We start from the raw sequence: 22,111 nt of genomic DNA on the forward strand, positions 1-22,111 counted from the left end.
ACATTGGGGAAGGTACTGCCTGCCTAACAGCTTTTCATTTACAAGACTGGTATGAGATCTCTTGTTCTTGTCAAATGAATTCTAGTGTCTTAGACATTCTGACTCCTATCTCTCAAAGCAGATAAAATTTTAACTTGCTTAGTACTTATTGTCTTCTATATTTTGTAACAGCTTCTGAGCGGTGTGTTCAGGGACTGAGCACATGTCCTGCCAAACAAGAAGAAAAAGGTTTCCAAACAGTCTATGCCAGAATTCGCAATGGCATATCTGACTCTTTAAGCTTTCCTGTAGGAGTCAATTTTCCTTTATTTGACAGCAGCGGCATTTGCTGCCAGAAGAATAAAGACAACAGTTGTTTAAAAAAGCACGTGTGTCACCCTGCCCTATCAAACAATCTGCTCCACATTGCAAGAGATTTAAGACGAAATGAACAGATGAATTCCCAGGACCAAGAAGAAAAAGTGTTTCTAACACCAAAGGAGGAAGGAGGTTCATCTACCAATAAGAAAGGATTAAAAGTGGACTGCAAATAGTCCATTAAGGCTTCTGGAAAGGACAAGGAGCAAAACCAAAACATGATGAAAGTTGAGAAAAAAAAGCATTATGCATTGCCCTTCCAGTCCAGTTTTCTGTTATAATTGCTGGATGTTTCTTGAATAGCATGAAAATAAATACAAAATAGAGTGGCATTTGGCCCTATAATATGCAAGACATAAAAATAAACAGAGCAAAAAGCAGTCTTTGATCTTCCACTTTAAGGAAGGCAATGGGGAAACAGAGGTGCAGTGATTTCTTTTGGATGCCAGAGGATGGTCAGAGAGAAAAGCGAGGGACTTAGATATCCTGGTCTTCCTAGTCCCAAGCAAAGACATCTATTCTCCAAGCACTGTTTACTTTAACAACTAGGGCTGAATGTTGCAAATATTTGTACCTGAATTATCTCAACATTTTGAAGACTATGTACCTTGAATGTTGTGGTTTTCTGGGAAAATTAGTGGAAAGAGTTCTTCCTGGCATGCAGAAATGCTAGGAAATTCTAACATCATGCATGAAACTTCAAATCTGCCTTTAGAAAAAGCCAACTTCCTTCATAAATTGGCTCCTTCTCACTGGCAAAGGTGAGTAGGGTCAGGCAAAAAAGCAAACACAAGCCTACTTTTAACTTCGTGAGGAAATTTTAAACCCCATAAATTTTGATACATTTTGCCTTTTATTGTGAAGTCCTGGCATATTTCTAATAGCGAGTTTCTTAAACAAAGTTCAGCCCTGCTATTTTATACTCTCTGTTTATGATATGTGTGATGGCCGTGTATCCAAGTTTATAGCTGACAGCCCCATCAGAATGTCAGCCAGTCTGGAAGTCTGCAGATTTTTGGGGTCAGCCCCATTTTTCACTCCCTGTGGTCTATGGAAATCCATAATTTATAGATCTTAAGATAACAGAGGGATCATGGTGTTTTCACCCAGAGTTAACTGTATTTCAAACCATCAGGCATATACTTTTTATGCTGATACACACCCATAAAAACCATCTCACTTTCATGCTTTCTGGTGAGGAAGAATAAACTGAAGGTTGATAGCTTTATTCATACACAATAGCTTCGCTAATAAGCCTCATTTCTTATCTTGCTATTCCTGTCTGGCACCTCAAATGAACAGAACTTGCTAGTAAGATCAGAAGGTATAGTGTTTTTAATAAAGTGATACATTAAACTCATTTTCACCTGTGATCAGAAGCCTTTCCATGTAGGCTTGAAGAAGTTAAAAGTTAATGTATGTATGACACAGATTAGCTAGCCTAGGGTATTGTAGAACAAAACATTCTGGTTTTCAGTGCAGATTATTCTTGTGGCTGCATTAGCAAACTAACAAATGAAGGGAAAATACAAAAAAGCACAACATGAAAAACACACTTCATGCTCATTAAAAATACCCATTAGATCATAATGCATCTACAGCAAAAACGAATTATAAGTATTCAAAAGTAGAAACTAGTAGGTTTGCACTAATTCATTGGTTCTTGCTGTCACTGTAATGCTCTTTAGATCATCAAGGCTCTGCAGGATAGCTCATGTCATCAGTGTGTCCCTCATCATAAGAAAAGTCGTAAAACAAAAAAATGCCTCTATTTCCTATTTTAAAACTATAGGTACTTGTTTGACAGCAAGATAAGTTTGACCAGAAAGTCCATACTAAAAATCCCCAGGGTGAAATTTAACCCTGTATAGCTGATTAACCATTTAATAAACATGCTGGCAAAAAGGCCAAACCATTGTCTACACTCTTCTGACCAAGGACAAGGATAACGTTAGCTTTTAAGAGGCACATTTTGTTTGCATATTGGACCAGCTATCACAGGAAGGTTTATAACTCCCCTCTCTTGCCTGCACAAAAATCCACTTCACACTTAAACATCTACTAAGTGACTTATTTGCAGAAATACAGGTGTGGATTCCTTCCTCCTCTCCTTTCCTTCCCCCTTGGCCCCATGCTGAATTCAACTCCATCATAAGGGTGAACCAAGACCACAACCTTCAGTGGGAGTTCACGGCACTGATGGAAGCTAGAGGATAAAATTTATCATACAGGCCCCAGAAGGCACTTTTCTCTTCCAGTCTCCAGCCTCGCTTCCTATACAGCTGTGAGAGGATGCTAACACTAGCACACTCACTTGCAATCGGTTATGAGCTGCTTTCTTCATTGCATGGGGCTACAGAGCAAAGGACCATGGAAGTCCACACCCAGATAATGCTCCTGAGCTACCTACAGCTGCGGGGCCCTGCATGAGACAAGTCTGCATTTCGTCGTCCACCTCTAACACAATTACAGCACAGTGATGACAATGACAAAAAAATGCATCCCACTTTCCAAGTGCAGCATAGCAGACAGTGGTTTTGGCTTAGTTGCTCTAAACAAGGCACTGATTAGCTAGTAATCAGCAAGCGATTAGCAAAGACAACTGGGTCACTTGGAGTTCAGCATGTGCATTGTTTGCTGGGAGGCACTGAAATGCTCGTGCTCAGCGTGAGCACACATGCTGATATGATCGTCCACCACAGACACCCGTTCAACAAACTTGGTTTGGGAAATCAACGTGCGTCCCATAAAATTTTAAGCATAAATATTGCAAAATAAGAATCATAATACTGGCTGGCCTTACAAAGCATTGTAAGATGTAGGTTGTTAATGGTTTTGATTAAATAGCTCCAGTATGTAACACATAATCAGGAACAGTATGATATAATGAAGAACCATCTTTTTTTTTCAAAGATTATTATGAACAAGCTGTACCACGTTGTTCCACAGCCTAGCCACGATCATTTTGTATCAGATCAGGAGGTACCAAAAACCACTGATAGCAGGTTTGCATAAAAGACAACTACAGAGCAGCCCTTTCTAAGTACGGGCACACCACAAGTCACACACAAAACCATAGCTAATCTCAGTCAGAAGGTCTTCATTAGGGGCCAGCTGACACCCCTTGTATTTGTAGACCTCCTCCTTCTCCAAATCAAAGGTTGTCTTGACTTTGGTGAGTCAAAGCTCACCTGTAAAACCTGTGAGTCCTAGTTCAGCACTTACATTCTGTGTGCCACCTCCTAGATATCAAGGGAAATACAAAAGTAATTTTCAAACACTTAAACAACAAGGCTAAACTTGTACCCGAGGCAATTTCCTTGTCTCCACGTTACCCATTGCATTTAGTTTCTGCTAGCCTAAAGCATCCAGTGTATCTTAGTAACTCTTCACTAGATATGTTTAAAATCTTGTTCTTCGTGTGTGGAGGTGGTGGAATGGATATGGTCTCACTTCAGGAGCACAAGCGCATGCAATCCCCAGTGATGGCATTTTGGCTATCTGGAAGAAAACAGATTTTGATACCAACACATCTGTCCCTTGCTAAAACGGTGGAAGTCTATTCCTGGTGAAGGAGGATTTTATTAATTGTATGAAAATGCTATTAATTTTAGGAGTCTCCATCTTCTCTGCCAAAAGAGCTCCATGCAAGGATCATAATCTTGAAACTCAAAATCTAGCAATCACAATACGTCTGTAGGAAATATCCTTTCTTCACACACTGCCCCTTCCTTCTCCCATTTTATTTCCCTCTCAATAACAAAACAGAAACAGAAACCTCTTGTAACTAGCACAAGCCTTGTGAGCGGTGACCCTGTGTTCCTGCTTCCCCAGCACACTCCTTCCCCTTCGCCTGCAAATAAGGACCTCATGATCTTTTCAGGCGCTCTTTCCAGCTGACTTTCTCTGCAGCAGGACTCTGTGCATCGTTAGGGCTGAGTAATGGCTGGGGTGCATCCATGTGTGTGCACACATGCAATATATACACATAAATATGTGTCCATATATATATAAATAACATGATTAATAGTGCCAGAAACTTGACCCTTAAGACTCCAGCTAAGGGCTTTAATACATTGCTGTACAACAGGCCTCTTAAGTGGCTTGCATTTCCTGATAATATTAATTTGAGTTCCTTTGGACTTCTATTCCTGCTTCGAACTTGGTTGCTGTTGACTTTAACAAAGATTGTAATGTAAACTTTTAAAACTCACATTTTTGCCAGGTTAAAAAAAAAGCAAAAAAATTCCCTGTGAATCTGACCTCTTTTTCTTGCAGTGCCTTTCAGTGGGTGTTGTAAGAAAGCAGCTATTCAGTTACCACAAGCAGTGACTGTTTTGCTAAAGCACAATATTTGAAGTAAATAGATATAGCAGAATATGTGTATGTCCCGAAGTTAAGCTGAGCCTAGAAACTGGATGCACTGAATTCAGCTAGAGTTAAATTAGGCTGGAACAAATATGGGCAAATCCTTCAGCCAAGAAAGAAAATATTTTTTTGTTTCCAGTCTCTAGGACACTAAAAATATCCTGGCATGGCAACACTATATAATACTTGAAGCCTGATATGATACAAAACAAAGTCTGAAGACGCTGTTCTGGAGCCATTCCTTGCATCAGCTCTGAATTTGATCCCCAATACTCGACAAGCGTGTGTTTCGTTGGAGGGTGACCCCAGCCACGCTTGGACAGGCAACTGCTGGAGACGTGCAGGAGATGGCTTCATCCCCCCAAAGAGTCCCAGCCCAGCGCCGTTAGAGGTTGCTATGCTGTAGAAATGGTGCGTTTGAGACACTTCTGTCCCATCCTCTCCCTCAATGTCTTTTCCTTCTCAGGGGACCAAGGGGAACAGAAAGCTAAGGTGCGTCACTTGTGTGTCTGGGACAGAGCACAGAGACAGGGCTGCTCTGCTGAGGGTAGCAGGAGGCGTTCTGATTTTGCCACATCCAGGCTGTTGTAACCGAATGTGTGTGAAGAAATGCGACCGCAGATTACAAAACAGAAATGAGGCGTATGGAGACTTGCAGGAAATAAAACAAATGGAGAGGAGAAATATTTGAAGGTTTTTTCTTGCCAAAATCACACACATCCATAATGTCAGCGCCACACCAGTGCCTGCTCTCAAAATAATGCCTATAGGGGCAAGGGAAAACATCACTGTAATTATTACAGAATGATTAAAGAATCGTTACTTGAGAAAAAAGCAGGACTGGAACAGCAGGGCTTCTCATCATGACTTAATGGAAAGCTGAGTTATAAAAGCGCCTCTATTAGCAGATACAATGCTCCAGAAGTGGCAAAAAGTATCAGGAGAAAGCAGAGCCGGGGAGGAAGGTGCGACAGCAAAAGGGTGGGTGCAGGAAGCAGGTTTTTGCTGCATTATGAAACCTACTTGATTTTCTCATCAAATGGAAGTGGTTAAGGAAAGTAACAAAAACTTCTCATTTTTTTCCAAACAAACGCACTCTTATCTACTGTATGTGGAATGAGGACAAGGCTGATTAATATGGTAACTCCAGCATGAATCAACTTGTGCCCATGAAGACTGTCGACCAAGCTTCGATGGAAAGAAATTATAAACCCTTATTTCTTGAGCAGTATGTCTACATTATTAATTGCAAAACATCTCATTGTCCATAAAATGGGTACACATTTTGAAGATACCCAGGAAGGAAATGAACTCATAAAATAGGAGGATTAAAAAACAAGAGAAACAAGAATTTAATGGCAGTCTTTCAGGTTGGGGAGTGTCTGGGCCATGAGATTTTGCCCGAGTCCAATACTTTTTAAGATCGCGTAGACCAGAGAGAGGAATATAGTGTGCATGAGACAAGCAAGGGAAAACTAGATCACTTACTGATCCCTGCACCTCACCTCTCTTCCCAGCATCTTCAATCCTCATTTTTTTGTGGATTTCCAAATGGATTATCCTAATCTTTACAACAGAATTGGCAGGAAACTTTTAATCTTTATGGACCATGGAGCCCTCCATAACTTTCACCACATACTTTCAGGTGAGATAAAGCTGTTCTTGATGCTACATCAAAGCTCTTCAAGGAACAACCGGTTTTGGCATTAAATTTATTTTTGTGTTTTAGCCTAACGTGTCTCTTTTTACCCCTTTGGAGGCTGACATGGAGGCACACTGAGTTCACAGTGAGAAAACAGGCAAACGAAATCAAGCAGAGCTGCTCTTGCTCCCGGCGATGCACTAACAGTGTGCTCGCTGCTGCACACAGCAAAGCAAGCTGTACTTTCAAAGCTTCTTAAGAGGATTTAATTCCAGAAAGTAGAAGTGTTTCGGAGTGGTTATGTAGTGACCCCAAAGCTGACATAAGGGAAGGAAGAAACAGCAGAAGGGCAGCCACAAAGGGGAATCTCTGCCAGGCTTGAGAGAGACTGGCTTCCTACTGCACCGGGATCAATACTAGGATTTCAGCTTTTGATTACTTACAGTATTAAACGGCTTGATGCATTCTACTGGAAAATATAGCAAACACTGGGCAAAAATGATAATACATGCACGAAGTGAAAGGCAGAGCTTGCATCATTCCTCAGCCTATTAACTCGTATTGGCCTCATGGACTTCCTTGCTCGCTGTTGTTAAAATAATCCTAAAATTACAATTGAGCAGATCTACTAAGAAATACAGCGAGAATATCAGTTTACACTGTGAGAGGTTCCTGTGCAAATAGAAAATGCTGGCTTCTTGGAAACTGGAAATTCCTATCTCCCAGCCTGCAACTCCATACTGACAGTCATGTGTTTCCAGCCCATCAGGGCTAATAGGCTCTACAAAACCCAAGGACTGATTATACTTAGAGCACAACACAGCACTGACTATTATGTAGCAACTTAGCTGGTATACAATTACTTTTGAGGAAAATGCATTGCAGAACAACATCACTTCTCAAAGATTTAAGTTATTAAGGAAGATTAAGGAATTTCACTCTGGAAAAGAGACTTCACTGTGACCTAATTGAAGTTTTTAACATTCTCAAGGGAACTAATAAAAATTGGTTCATGCAAATTCTCCATACTTTCAAAGAACACGAACACAAGAGAACATTATCTAAAAAAAATTAGGAAATTGAGATCAAAAAGAATTTAGAACAACAAAAAAAAACCCCAACAGAATAATTTGAATTAGAGGGGACTATTATACCAGGTCATTTAATCCATCCCCTCCTCCCCTTGAATCACAGAAGGATTGATTTCCTTATCCTTAAATAATCCCTAAAAGATGGGTGTCTAGTTGAGCCAATGATGACAATTCCACAACCTCTCTTGGCAGCCTGTACTTTCAGAAGAATAAACATATTGAATAAATTATTAAAAAAGGCCACTGTGGGCAAGGAGAATCAATGAAATCAAGGAAGAACTTGTTAATGTAGAGCGGGGGCTGAAAGATAGGGAGGAAAAATAAGCTTATCAGATGAATGAAAGATGAAAATGGCAGAAAAGGAACAGAATCTTGTGGTGTAGTTTTTTATTCTTGTAGTACTGTTTTCACTTACTATTTAAAGAAATTACACAGAAAGAACACCTACACATTTCTCCAAGCACGAAGCAATTTCAGGAATGATCACGTGAAAACTGCAGCTAGTGTACTGTCAGCCTCTGACAAAAGAAAATGAACAAAAGAAATGCCCAGCAGTACATGTGGGAACAACTTTCTTACAAACTGAAACCAACACATTTGCAAAAGACAATTTTGGGGAGATTCATTACACACTCACACATAGGAAAGCATACGTAGAAATAAACCACATTTATAAAGTACTTACACATGAAAGTTAGGTTTTCGAGGGCATGAGGTATAAATACATAAAGCCCCTCATCCTGCAAGTAGGCATATATTTAACTTTACACATAAGAGTAATCCCTGTCAGCTCATTGGGATTATTCACCTCCTCAAAGTGTTTGCCAGATGAAGTCCCCAGCCTGTGCACAGCTCCTTGCTCTGTGGCCACCACACCAATTAACTCTCGCAAATTTTTGCCAGTGTCCTTGGTGCAAGATTGGCAACAGAAAGCAAAGTGCTTTCCCCAAAACTGTCACCTAAATATTTCCTGCAGAAACACAGTTACGATTTCTCACTTTAATTGGGGCTGCAGGTAAATGAAACGGGTGCTGTTACTGTCCTTTGCTGCTGGGGAGGACAACACTGGCAAGCGCAGTGGAGACCCAGTGCCCAGGAGGCATAAATGGCTGGAGATGTCTTGCCTGTCCTATGAGAAGAAAACCTCATCCGATTTTTTCATGGCTTTTCCAATACTGACTTGAGTGTGAAACCATTCAGAAGATATGCTTGTAGGACAGCAGGAAAACTTCAGAGGTTGCAGAGTGGGGCTGCCAGAGCCTTCAGAGTTACTCATACACGTTGCTCCAGCTGATCTCTGGGTGTAATTCAGATTCTTCACGTGAACTTTTACATTGGGCTGTCACTGGCTGATGCACTTGCACCAAAATGCCTGGAGACAATTTGTTTTCTAGAACGGGGTCAAAACTCACAGCTCCTCCTCTCTTCCCTTTCCTTAAAGTGCACACAGTGGGTTATTATTAGACGTACGTGAGTCTTTAGAGAGGAAAGAGAAGGATGTGGCTTGATTGCTTTTGTTCTGATGGATTGACTAACTGCTCATGGTTACATGTGACATTTGGACTATTTTCCTTTATGCATTTTTGGGGTTTGGATTTTGAGTGGGGTTAGAGCACTTCTGACTGATAGACATTTAACAGAGATTGAAAAACACAACAAATATGAAAGCGGAAAAAATCTTCACGGCCTACAAAGTCCTAAATAAACATGCTGTGATTAAAGAGGGGCAGACATAACCACCAAGCCCTTAGTTGTTTTTTTTTAGACCCCTTCCAGATTTCTCAGATACTCATATATAACGTTTGCAGTATGTGCTCACTCATTTGTATACCGGAAACACTGGATCACTTTTAATTCTTACTGTCACTCCCCATTTCCCAACAAGAATGTTTTTTTTTTTGTTAGCCTTACTTCTACAACTTCCCCATTTATTCAGGCTATTATTCATAGCGCCTGGTCATATTCTTTTTATGGACTGTCCATGCAAGGCATTGAAGTGACCTGCAAACTATAATTATAAGCATGTAAGTATAAGCACATTCTGTCACTTTTACTACAGACACTATTGATTCACACAATTATGAGATTGTACCTGTTTTATTTTTAAATGTAGCAAAACTTTCCTTAAAAAGAAAGAACAACTCTGATTTGGGAACTTTTCTGCTAAGTTTAGACTGTATTTGATCAGGCTTTAGCTGTTTGTTCGTGTGCAGCCCTTGCTGAGATTAGGTTATGTCTATGCAATGGATGTAGACCAACTTCTTTGTTCCTGACAGGTAAAACTATACTTCCCTAGGCATTGAGTGCTTTCTCTCTTATGCAGTTTTATATTTTTGTTAACCCTGTTGCTTTTGAGATGTGAACTCTAGTTCTGCCTTGAAATATATTTTGCACTGTACTTGGAATTGTTACTAAAATCTGAATGACCTCATTTCAGCTTATGAGACATTGTGGGAAAAAGATGACAATTAAGGCATAAAGATTTTGTTTTCCTGCATTTCTGTTTTCTTTTTCTCCTAAGAAATATTTAAGTGAAATTGAATTTAACTTAACTTGAGGTTTGTTTAAGCTCAACAGTCATTGGTTTATTGCAGTTACTTTCAGAGAATTTTTATCTTAAAAATCTTTGGCATTAAACCAGAAAACATTCTAACTCTCTTCTCCTTCATCTTTAAGCTTATGACTTGCTTGTGCAATTGTTGCATGAAAGTAATTCTACATTTTTTTTCTCTTATAGGAAAACAGATGGAGAAGAATTTATCTGCAGTTGGGATTTGCTGCATATAATTTATTTCACAGGATAAAGTAAAAGATAACTGTGAGCTCACACTAGCCAAGCTTCCAGGACGCCGTCACTTCCAAGCTATATATATTTTTGAGATTATAGTTATGGAGAGACATGGGTAGAAAGCCATTGAGGCATTTTTCAGATTTCCATGAGGGCTTAATGCCTCTCTGCAGCTATACAGTACATTCCTAGTGCTCCCTCTTGACTGGGTGGCTCCCATGAATAGAAATATATTCCATATTCTGTTTCCTAGCTTTCTGAAGCACTTGGTATAGAAGAAACAGGCTACGCACCTAGAAGAGCTGCTCACTTTTCCAGGGTGGGCACAAAGTCGTGCCACTTCTTCACCGTATGCTCAGATTATGTGAACAGGGTGGAAATCATTCTGGCACGAGCTTACTACAGAGTCCCATTCCTCAGTGGAAATTTTCTGGTATGTCCTATTGTTTTAGCATTACATTTTATTATTTTTTCGTTAATACGGTAGGAAAATCACATTGCTTCCAGAACACGTTGATGCTAGTCAGGATGCTCTTGAGGCTAACAATGAGTCAGGACTCTGGACTCCTACCAAGCTTTTCTTCCATTGAGCTGTGCTCTTTTTTCTTCCTCCTTAAGGAACTAGCTTTTATTGGCCTCTTTAGCTTTGGATTAACTTACATCATACATTTCATAGTATATATATTCCAGTAAAAGAATACACACAGTACCATGCAAATTAACCTCCTAATCAAATTAAAAGGTTGAATGACATATATAGACCAGTGTGGAAAAGAGGTTCCACACGGTAATATGATGGTTCGCATTATGTGCCTTGCAAATCAGGCATCTACAGTGCACTCAGGGAGTGATAAAGCCAAATTACACTTGTGAGTCAAATGCTGAAAGAGTCGTGACAGAAAGTTGTACAGCGAGCAGACTTTCCCTTCCCAATGTGTTTTAGCATAGTCGGGAGCAGCACTAAGTTCTGGAGGACACACAGCAGGTCTAAAGGGAGAGAAGGAAAGGTCATATCCACTAGAGAAGGAAATAAAAGTGGTTTTCTGCCAATGGCACAAAGGGACATAGAGGTTCAACTCCTGTTAATTTCCTAAGTACCTTTAAAAACCTCCCTAGGAAAGGTCTAGGAAAGCAGCCATGACCAGGCAGTGGATTGCAGAGAGCAGCAGCAGCTGCTGGTGAGCATTGCCTGTGATTTTGGAGTGTGGGCATTGGTGCGCACCTCTTCTCTCATGCCGGGAAGCTCTCCTGTACAAACAGGGTCTGCATTATGCTAAAGGTGGAGGATGACGTAGTGCCAGCACATGCTTCATGGCAATTTAAAGCCTCTCGATGCCACTTCAGTGCCAACAGTGCTGTGATAATTCCACTCTCCTCCACACCTTCAATTGTTTCACTTCTCAGAAACGTATTTTAGCCCTATGGCTCCATTGGCTTTTTTTGATTTTTCTCCTTCTGTTCCTAAGCGCAGGGTCACTGACTGCCTTAATCAAATCTCACACCATAATGAAAAGTAAAAGGCATAATGTAGCATTTAACAGACTAACTATCCCCCGTGCTGACTGGCATATGATTTTTCTCAAAGAATGAATCTTCAGTAAGACCTGAATGGCTCAGTTCAGGAAAAGAGAGAGGCCAAACCGTCTTTCTAATCACAAACCTTTGCCCCATGGGGTCTGAATTCTTGCTTTAAGGACCACATCAGAAGATTTATGAAGTCTGCTGCTTTGTTCCCATTTTTAGGAACCACTCCAAGTCACACTGAAGTCAATAGGAGTCCTTTCATTGACACGATCAGGCTTTGGAGCAGGTCCATAGAGAATGTCACTTTTCTATGATAAAAGGAGAACAACGCTGAACGCGCTCAGCATTTCCACTGATGCTCACATAGAGTGGAAAGTGTTTCTTTCCGAATGAGTTATCATCCTGCACAGTCTGTAGAAACACTAACCAGACGCAGCACTTGCCCAGTTCATCATCCCAGTTACTCAGAGCAAGGCAGTACAATACTACAGACACGGCTTTAAGAACGCTTTAAGACAAACTGGAATAACGACTGAAATTCTCCATTTCTCAGCTAGACCCTCACAATGCTGAGCCCAAAGGGACCTAAATGAAGGCAGCTTTCACTGGGTCAAACCACCAGAGTCTTTGTAAAATGAAGCACTGAAGAATTCATTACAAATTACTGCCATGTTTACCTGGATTTTTATAGTCTTTTGTGGCCCAAATATAGGTGATAAAAAGCATCATGTTAGTGTGTGTCAGTTTTCTAGGTGTGAAAATCAGGTCTGTGTAATGCCCCAAAACTCTGGATCCTAGGACCCCAGAAACACCTCAGATGTGATACCTGAGACATAAGGAGCAAAGCAGATGTCTTTTTGTTGTAGTGTTTTGTAACGATCCCTTCAACATGAGTTCATTGTCGTAATTACCAATGCCTTCATTCACTAAATGACAAAAAGTCACCTGCTTCCTACCAGACTTTTTAGCAATTTCAATGCAACAAACATTGCTTCAACTGGGCAGTAGCTTGTCCCTGAACCTGCAGACACTGAAGAGCTCATCCTCTTCACCAGAGGAATCCTCGACAATGAAACTCCTTTAGTTATAGCCCAGAAATATTTTGTGTCTTTAGAAGGGGAACCCAAAGTTGGCCAGAAACAAAGTTAGTTGAATTACTGGTGCTTTTACCAACATAATAAGGAACAGAAGATCTTCACACATGGAGCATCGTGTTACAACAGCAGCAGCGGGGCTCATCTCTTTCTCCAGCAGACAGCATTCTCATTTCAGTGGAGTTTACAGGTCCAAGACACCCTGGTTTTCACTACACATTGATAAAAAAGATGCCATTACGAAGAACGTTAACTAGTATACAGGGAGGAAAAGAAAAACAGTCGTCCGTGGGAACACTGGGTTGAATTATCTTGTTCACTCCCAGCTATAGCATGCAATCAGTATTTATTTACTTGCAAGTGGAAGGTGTGCCATTTCAAATACTCGCCCTCTGATGGATGCAGGCCCCTGCTGGATCATGCTATTTAACTCTCTCTTTGGGGCTGTTTGTCTTTGGTTTTCAACTGTCTTATCATGATATATGTGTACTGTGCATACCATGGCGTGTCAGGCTAGATCAGACTACAACTTGTCACACACAGCAACAAATTAAGGCAGTATGAGTGAGCTACAGATACATATCACATGGCATTGGGAAGTTAATAAAACTTAGTTTGGTGGAAAATATTTTGGTGTGTAGTAAGCAACATTTGGATCATGTTTCCTTCTCTCTTGTCTGGTTGGAATCTTTTTTTTTTTTCCCCATGTGTACAGTTTGAAATTTAAAAGGTAATTATGCTCTTTAGAGGTATATCTTTAAATTTATGTCTTTGTTGTTCCCACTGTTCCCTTAACAGACTAACTGGTTAAAGTCATCTTTGCAAAATTATTCCAACTAATTTTTATTTTTATCACTAACTTTGCATTATTAGAAGGAGCTATTAACAGGCAATGGGAAAGCTCTTGGTAACTAACAGAAGCTATCTGGGTATTTATTTAAAGGATGTTACGTTCCTAAGAGGGAGAAGCACATTTTAGGCAAATATAAGAACCTGGAGGAGAAAAAAGGTCTTGAACTCAGAGCACCAAAGGGACCAGCCAGGATGCCAGGGCTCTGCCCGTCACCCTGTTTGACTTCTTGCAGTTTGTTTAGGCATCAGTTCAGGGAGACTCAAAGCCACGTGGCTGTCTCCCAGCACAGGTAGTTTCACAGGAGTCAACCGAAAACAATAGGGCTGTTAAGCTGTTGGAGTCGGAGCTGTACGAACGTGTTCCCTTCGGTTGCAAACTGAAAAAATTATTCAGGTGAGGTTGAACCCGAAACACATAATGTGTTAGGGGAACAGACATAAAAGTTCCCCCAAAGTTTCATTTTGGATCAACTCAGATTGCCTCGCTTGATCTAGAATGGAAGTTTTCATATTGTTTTTAACCCCAAATTTAAACAACAAACAGATCTAGTTGAAAAAAACCCTCCATTTCAAAACATCGCAATGAAACCTAAAGCGTTGACAATTTGCTCTCTTACTGAGAAGTCTAATATTCTATTTATCCTATTACTTTCAAAATAATAATGAACAAAAAAGGTTAACTTTGAAAAGTAAGTGGTTTAAGAAAGGTCAAAATGACATAGTTTGTTTTGAAAATACTGAAATGAAACATTGAAACTTTCCTGAGAAAAAAATTCCCCTGATTTTCTTTCTGACAAAAGTCTTCATTACATTCAACCTGAATTTGTGAACAGTTTTCCACTTCAAATTGCACTTTTGGCAAACTTAGTCTATCCTGGAAAGATTCCACCAGCTCTGTTGAAACTGGCACTTGCTCACATACTTCACTGAATAAGAGATTTCATCCTTTAAAATGGGGATAAGAATAAAACTTCCCCACTGATGGAGAAAAATCTATAGGTTGAGCTGTTAATGCCTGTAAGATATAAATGTGTAAGTCAGACACCAAAGGTTTTGGCTTCCCAACGTATAACACTTCACAGAGAAAGGAATTCTCCTCTGTCGTAATGAGAACTAGATTAGGTCTTCAAAACCTTAACTAGTTAGATGAATAAAGAGCTAAAAGATAATACAAGCTTAAGTGCTTTAAAATTATGATATAGAAGGCCTCTAATTTGCAGTATTACAATATAGCAGTTTAGTTTAGTTTGAAGTGATAAATGGACACGGGCATCCCACACGTGGCTGCAGTAGTGAGGCACGTCGGGGTTCCCACTGCAGCCAGCCCACAGGGATGGTGTCCCGTGTCCCACAGCAAACAACCGGGATAAAGCTCTTGGCTGCAAGAGGTCTCGTGTTGTCCCTGCGCAGGTGTCACCTACCCCTGTCTCGCTTGTCCTCTTCTCTTCCTGACCGGGAGGGGATTTCAGTACAAAAGCCAGCGATCAGAATGTTTTGGGTGGAATTTTCCTGTTTCATTATATGTGACATGTTCGAGACTGAGTTTTGTTGCAGACTCGTAGCCTATGGCAGTGGGCAGGAGAGAGGACGCTTCACTGAAATGTGGAGCAAACGTACACAAAAAGAAAATGGATAAAACATTAAAATGACAGCTTGCTGAGGTGGCTTTTTGTCGGAGCGGCTTTAGCATGATCACAAAGTGATGTGCAGTAGTTGACATAGCTTGCTCCGACGTGGTGAAACAAAATCGATGCTTAGTTTGCCTCACTAGACCAGGATTTGCTACATGCACAAAATTTCCCAACCGGGCCACAACAGGTGTGCCAACAAAATTGTGAATGTACAAAGAGATGTGTCTATACAGTAGGCGTGAATCAAACATCTAATCAAACTTTGTCGAGATGGATTCAGAGGTTTGATCAATGAACCGTGCTCTGCAGCTCAAGTCCATTGTTAATTTTAAAATGCTTTTGCACCCCATGCAATGTGACAGCATAGATGCAGAAAACGATGTCAGAGTTAATAAAAAAACCGTCAGAGCCAGAAGAAGTGTAAGAGTTTTGGGCAAAATTCTGGCATCAGTAAAATCAATGGCAATACTCCCACTCCCTTCTGCAGTGCTGGGATTTCACCCTTTGCCTACAGGCAAGTCAGCAGATACACAATAATATGAATATCCATTACACTGGGTTTTACTTTTTAAAAGACTTGGGTTTAGCTTCTGAACATGACTTCCAATGAGCTTTTGTTTAGCTCACCAAGGTCAATTAACGTAATTCCAGAGCTTCTGGATCAAGTTTTGTGAAGATCATTCTCTCTAATGCATCCATCTGTCATGAACTACTCACATCTTCTATTTTCACTTAATTCCCTTTGAAGTTACCTGTATGCCTAAAGTTAAGCCTCTTTTTAAAATCTTTATAGAATCAGGGACATAGTTTTTGTAATTCTCCATTCAGCTGGTGTGGTAAGAGTAATAAAAAAGTGCTGTGATGTATGTAGAATTACATGCTGTGCTCTTCCTCTGAGCTGCTGCATTTCTATAGCAGTACGAAAAATCCTGTCTGCAGGGAATCTTGTTGTGGTTAAAAATCTATATTTTCGTTTTCTCCATTTGTTCTACAAAACTGAACTAACAGGCACAACAAACATACATACAAATGTGCATACAAATCTTTAAGAACAGCAATCAGACTGCGGAGCATGCTGGGAAAATATGCACTTGTTTTAACCAGTATAAAAGTATTTTTTCAAAGACTAAAAATGGAAAACATTCATGTGCTAATTACCACAGGATGTGCAAATACAGGAAGGGGGTTTTTATGTGCTTTTAGAACTTATACAAGAAATGTTGTGTCATTTAATTCACATATAGCATGAAATGTTAAATTTACATTCCTATTGGTTCCAACAAGATTATTTTATCTACAGAAAGAAATAATAAATACCCATAAATATAATAAAACCTGCTTGCATAACATGTTATTTTTTTGAAAGAAAAAGATAACTTATCCTAGCTGCTGCCAAATATTTAAGTCATCTCTGTTTCTAGAATTCACTCAAAGCTCAAGGACTTCAGCTGGGAAAGCTCTTGCGAGCAGTGCAAGCATACACATGCGCAGCCGGGTCAGTCTCCCCACGGGGGTGAGGCCATACCCACTTTCTGCAGCTGCGACTGTTGATGAAGAGGAAAAGAAGAGTTTAAATGACAGATGCCAACTTCCCAGTCTCTCATCTCTACGGACAATAGGGAAAATTAATCCTCCACTTTTAATAACTTCCAGTGAAAATTTCCCCAGCTCTTCCCATGCCTTCTGTGTATCCCTGGCATGTCGAGGACCTCCTGTTCACCCACAGGCAAGCGTGACACCGCATTTAACACAGCCGCAAGCGGAAAAGTCCACCTTTTGCTTCTTTTATAGTTAGGTAGCAAAAAAAGCACAGATTTCCCCGTTTTGCGTGCAAAAGCGATGCTTTGCGCGCCCCACCGGACCGGGGAGGGGTGGCAGCCCTGGCCAGCAGCAGCACGGGGTGGCCTGGCTCCCCTGTCCACCCGCGACAGCTGCCTTCTCCAACGCTTTCACCAACCCTCTCCCCTTCTCCCACCCACACCAGCTCAGCCAGGCCTCCTCTAGTGCCCTGCCCAAGCCGTCAGGGCTCTTGTAAATAAATAATAGGCGCTCTGCTTTTCTAGCTTGGGTTATCCTACAGCAGCAGTTGCAATGTAAATCTTTTCCATCGCTACTCTTCTTTTTCAGCCTGCATTTCTGAAACCCAGCACTTTATTTTGCTCTTCCAGAAACGCCTCTAACAGCTGAGCCAAGACAGCCCTTTCCAAACGGGCAGTGAAAGAGTTAACAATGCCCTCTCCTGCAAAACCACAAACAACTGGGGGGAAAGAAAAAAAAGAAAAAAAGAAAAAAAAAGAAAAAAGAAAAAAAAAAGAAAAAAAGAAAGAAAAAAAGTTTTTAACTGAGAAATGGAAAGGATCCAAATTCTAACCGAGAGTAAAAGCACAGAGTATGAAAGGCACAAATCATCCCGGGGTTCGAGCTGATAAAGTTATTAAAGAGGCGAAAAGCAGGGGGGGAACCCCCGTTGTCTCTGCCCGGTACCCGGGGGCGGCGGGCGCGGGGCGGGGGGAGCGCGGCCGGGACGGGCTCGGCTGGGGCTGCCCAGCGCCGCTCCTGGCACCAGCTGGGTCGGGTTCGCTTGCATGAACTCGGCACTTCTTTGGCCTTTTAAAAAAAAAAAGTAAAAATTGTTATTATTATTAGCAAGTGGGAGAAGAGAGGCTTTTAATAGCGGCGGGCTGGAGCCCGGGGCCGGCGGCGCGCGGGGCGGGGCCTGCCGGGCCGCCGCGGCCATTGGGCCGCCCGCTTAGCAACAGCGGCCGCGGCCAACCCCGCGCCTCCGCCGGCGGGCCGCCCGCCAGCGCCGGGCGCCAAGCGCTCCGCTCCCCTGCCAAGAAAACAAACAAGGGCACTTTTAAAAAACTCCAGAGTTAAAGTTTTGGGGTTTTTCTTTTTTCCTCTCTCCTCCACAAGCTCTCCCTGCTCGCCGTTAACGATCTCTTTCCCTTCCTCGCAGAAGTGCAAGCTCCGGGGAATTGTCACTTCTGCGGGTTTCGGGAGTCGCTTCCACTCTCCCCGTCCGTGGCAGTTTCCCATCTCTGCAGGCTGGAGCAGGCGCTGGAGTTCAGTTCAGTCAGCCGATTTCTCTTCAGATGCCGCAGGTTCCCTCCTTTCTTCTTAAGGGTAGAAATCTCTGCCGCCTGCATCAGCATCGGAATCTGCTTGCTATTGCCGTGCATTTATATAACTTGCATAGTTTAGTACCTGTGTCACTCATCTTCTACCTCTCATTCATTTCAAGCCTGCTAAAGAAGTGGAATAAGAAGCACAGAGACTTAAATAGGCAGAAAGTGGCTTCTAGCTACAAACCCTTTTTCTGCAGAGAAAGAAGGAATAATTTTGAAATTCTTGTTTCCTTTTATTAAAGACATATTTTTACATTGTATTTTTCTTTCTTAGATATTAGTCTTTGTGATTGCTGAAGTTGGGGTAGAGCCAAACTTTTGCCAAGATGAAATATGGACTATGGTTTTTACCAGCTGAGAAATCTCCAGGTCCGTGTCATGACCCAAAAATCTCTTCCTTCCCTGTGCAGGAGAAAAGCAGAGAAGTTGGAGCCCATTTCCAAGAAACACCAAGTGTCTTCAGGTCCCCGTGGCTTAGCACCTATCCAGAGAGAGCTCTTGCCTTGGGTCTTTTATGCACTAGGAGAAAAAAATGAAGTTGAGATTTCTGTTACTGTTGTTGTTGCTATAAGACACTTTCGTACGAGGTGAAGCCAAACAGCGCCTCTTGGGAAACACTAAACACTTCACAAAGAAAGGCCTAGAGAGGCCAATATTGCAGCCCTTCTCTCATGCCAGTCATTCCACTTACTTCAGAGACACTGCTCACATGAGTGAGGCTAGCAAGGTCAGGCCTTTATTTGCACACAGTAGCACCGCCGAAAGTTAAAGGATGTCATTTGCAGTCATGAACCTGTTTCACTTCCTACCCCTACCTCTGATTTACTGGGAAGCCTCAAGTAAATCACTTAACCTCTCTAAGACCAAGTTTACCCAAGTGCAAGAACATTCTGAGCCTCCAACAATATTTGTGAAGTGCTTTGAGGTCCTTGGAGGAAAGATGTACTTGCAAATTATCAGGGTAGCTGCTTTTATAGAAATAAATCTAAGTTTCTGTGTTTAAGCATATGTCGCAGCTGCGTCCCAATCTCATGTCTGCATAAGAGTGGTTATACACCATAATCTAGTTGGATTTCATAGGAAAAATCTGCAGGAAAGCAGCTTGAAAGGACATCTCGCTCAATTGCAGCCAGGTCCCTTGATCCAGAGAGCTGAGCTTTGGGCATGCGATATGATGTACTTCATTCTCAAAAAAGTTTTATCCGATATATTGAGGGATACGTTTCTGCAGCTGCATGCTCAAGCTGAATGTGTAATTCACAGATGTGGTAGCCATGGTCCGTGCACTATTTGCTTTCTCAAACTACCCAAACATCCGTTGTTACAAAAACTGGGCTGGAGAAGATTTTTCTGAATAGCAAAGAAACAAGATGATGGAAACTCCTGTGGTTGTGTCCTAGGCAGAACTAGGAAATACATGAACAACAACAGGAACCACACAAAAAAAAAGAGAGTTTGGGTGAAGGTTCACTGCAGGGAGAAAAGGGAAGGGTCTTCCTTTTTATCTGCATTGGTTCTGCTTATCTTTTACTAGAGGTTGTTTTTAATGATGAGGAAGTAGAATAAGAAATCCATTTGTTTTTCTCATGACACAGCAACATACACAACCTAATAACCCAGAATAACATCCCTTCTGCCCTAAAGAAACAATCTGACAAAATTAAGACTTCAAGACTTCATCCAGAGATTGCCCAATTCAATAGTAAATTTCCACTCAACTAAAAAGTCTTTGGATAAAGTCTTCATGTGGGAATCCAGCAAATTGAAGCAACATCATAAATGCTTGATATTCATTCAGGGCTAGGGTCTTAATTATTTTTCATTCATTACTTCGGCGAGCAAAGTGCTACATATTTTGATGGGAATTTACAGGACTACAAAACAGGACAAAATATTGTGGCACATAAGGACAGCTGGATCAACCTGTAGGCCTTGAGCCAAGAGTCAGCTGATAAGCGTTGAAGCCCATTTATCACCATGCTTTCCCCAAGAACAGCTTCCCCTCCTGTGCTGCTGGCTCCAGTGTGTTCGAAGCAACTCCACCACCCTCTACAGTATGTTTTACAACCACCTGAAACTCTATTTCATTTAAGGGATGCATACATTGTGTCAGTAATTCCTATATACCCATAATTGGTTTTATAACACTTGGTTACAGTAGGCAGTATAATTTGCCAAGAACTTGATATGAATGCATTTCATAACATGCTTTATATAATCCATTATTAGAGAACATTGCTGCATCTGTAATTATGTTTGCAAATGCATTTTATTGAGTTCCACATAAAAGTATACAGTACTGAAACCAGCTCTTAGGCTGCAGAAGTATATATATACTTTGCTTCCTTCCATATATTTCTTTTTTTCTGTACAGTCAACACTACAAAGGGGAAAGTGCAAAATTTAGCCTCGATTTCCTGTCAGGCTCCAGCCCCTGATCCAGGCATCCTTGGACTTGGGGACAGTTCAGACCTTCGCTGGAATCCTGTCATTTTTATCTGCTGTAGTTCTACACAGCAAAAGTGATTACGTGAGTTCTGGCTCCAGGCTGATCAAATCTTTCAGTGTCTCTTCTGCTGCCGACACCACTGTGAGAGGCACAGATTACATTTGATACAGGTGTACATTTTCCTGCAGGACCCACACAGGTAACTAAGCTGGCATCTACTACAGCTGGTGCTAGTAATGTTAAATATAGTCTGATTTACCAGCCTCTTTTTGGCAAGGTATGAGCCAGAGAGAGTTTGGGTTGATCGCCACATCCCAGATTGGCTTTGAGTGACCAGCAGCTTTGGGAGGGGAGCTGCCTTCACCGCTCCCGATACCCATCTGGCTAAGCGCAAGCAGTGGAGCTTAGCCTCTTGCCTGAAGATTTCCAAGAAAACCTCTCCTTTACATTGTTGATTTGCAGGAGTCAGGCAGTTCAGACAGCAGCAGCCTCTTTTCTCATACTGCCTTTCCAATAAACGCCCTCTCAGTCTGGGTTGATTATTTCATCTGAAGCTGAAGTCCAAGACCATCACAAGCCCTTACATATACTGAGCAAATATACTGCCATGCTAATCTGTTGTGAGACAGTTATCTGTTGTGTACTTAAAAAATACAGAACTTGGGAGTTTTGGTGCATTTTTTTTCTCGTGCATGGAAATACGGTAGAAATGTGGTAAAAAGCTCAGACAAGGTAAATTAATGATAGTTCAAACCTTTTTCCATTTATGGTGAGCTTTCTCCTTCCTTCCCAGCCCCCCAAGGAATTGCACTGTAAAACTCTCTCTAATAGGTTTTATCTCATTTTGCCTTGCCTCCATTTTCTCCAGCTCCTCTAGTGAATATTTGTCTTTTCTACCTGCTGCCCAGTTAAATCAGCCTCGGAGGCAGTGACATATGCCAGATCGCGGGGGCTGTCACTTTAATTCCCTGTGCTCGTATTTTTCTCCTCCTAGTGGGGCGCTGGGGGCAGATGTTTGGAGAAGGGACCTCTTTGCTGCCTGGCACACTGAAGTCCTGACGTTAGCTGCTAATTACGGGAGTCGAAATCCTGGCCCCGCTGACAGTACCCAGAGTTAAACAGCCGGCTTCTCCCAAGTGCAGTTGAGTGCAGGTGCTCAACGTTAGAAATGAAACCTTACACTCCAC

General features: G+C 41.5%; 1 protein-coding gene and 1 long non-coding RNA gene across 5 annotated transcripts in view; one reads left to right on the plus strand and one right to left on the minus strand.

Moving 5' to 3' along the window:
• Positions 1–16,572, plus strand: part of LOC148051058 (uncharacterized) — a 67,643-nt gene extending 51,071 nt beyond the window's left edge. Inside the window, exons 2-5 of one of the 4 annotated variants that reach the window (XR_015700434.1) lie at positions 4,865–5,136; positions 6,243–6,370; positions 10,196–10,679; positions 11,990–16,572. The gene's annotated coding sequence lies outside the window, so the exon portion shown is untranslated. Of the gene's footprint in view, positions 1–4,864; positions 5,137–6,242; positions 6,371–10,195 lie in introns of all 4 variants that reach the window. The other 3 variants (XR_015700433.1, XR_015700436.1, XR_015700439.1) reach the window with 3 other exon arrangements.
• Positions 16,573–18,773: 2,201 nt separating this feature from the next.
• LOC148051059 (uncharacterized) overlaps positions 18,774–22,111 on the minus strand; it is a 535,993-nt gene continuing 532,655 nt past the window's right edge. Inside the window, exon 12 of the long non-coding RNA XR_015700440.1 lies at positions 18,774–18,994. This is a non-coding gene — a long non-coding RNA (uncharacterized LOC148051059). The remainder of the gene's footprint in view (positions 18,995–22,111) is intronic.

The sequence above is a fragment of the Nipponia nippon genome, unplaced genomic scaffold (genome assembly GCF_047370975.1).
Source record: "Nipponia nippon isolate SJK-2023a ecotype South Korea unplaced genomic scaffold, ASM4737097v1 scaffold_7, whole genome shotgun sequence".
Classification (NCBI taxonomy): domain Eukaryota; kingdom Metazoa; phylum Chordata; class Aves; order Pelecaniformes; family Threskiornithidae; genus Nipponia; species Nipponia nippon.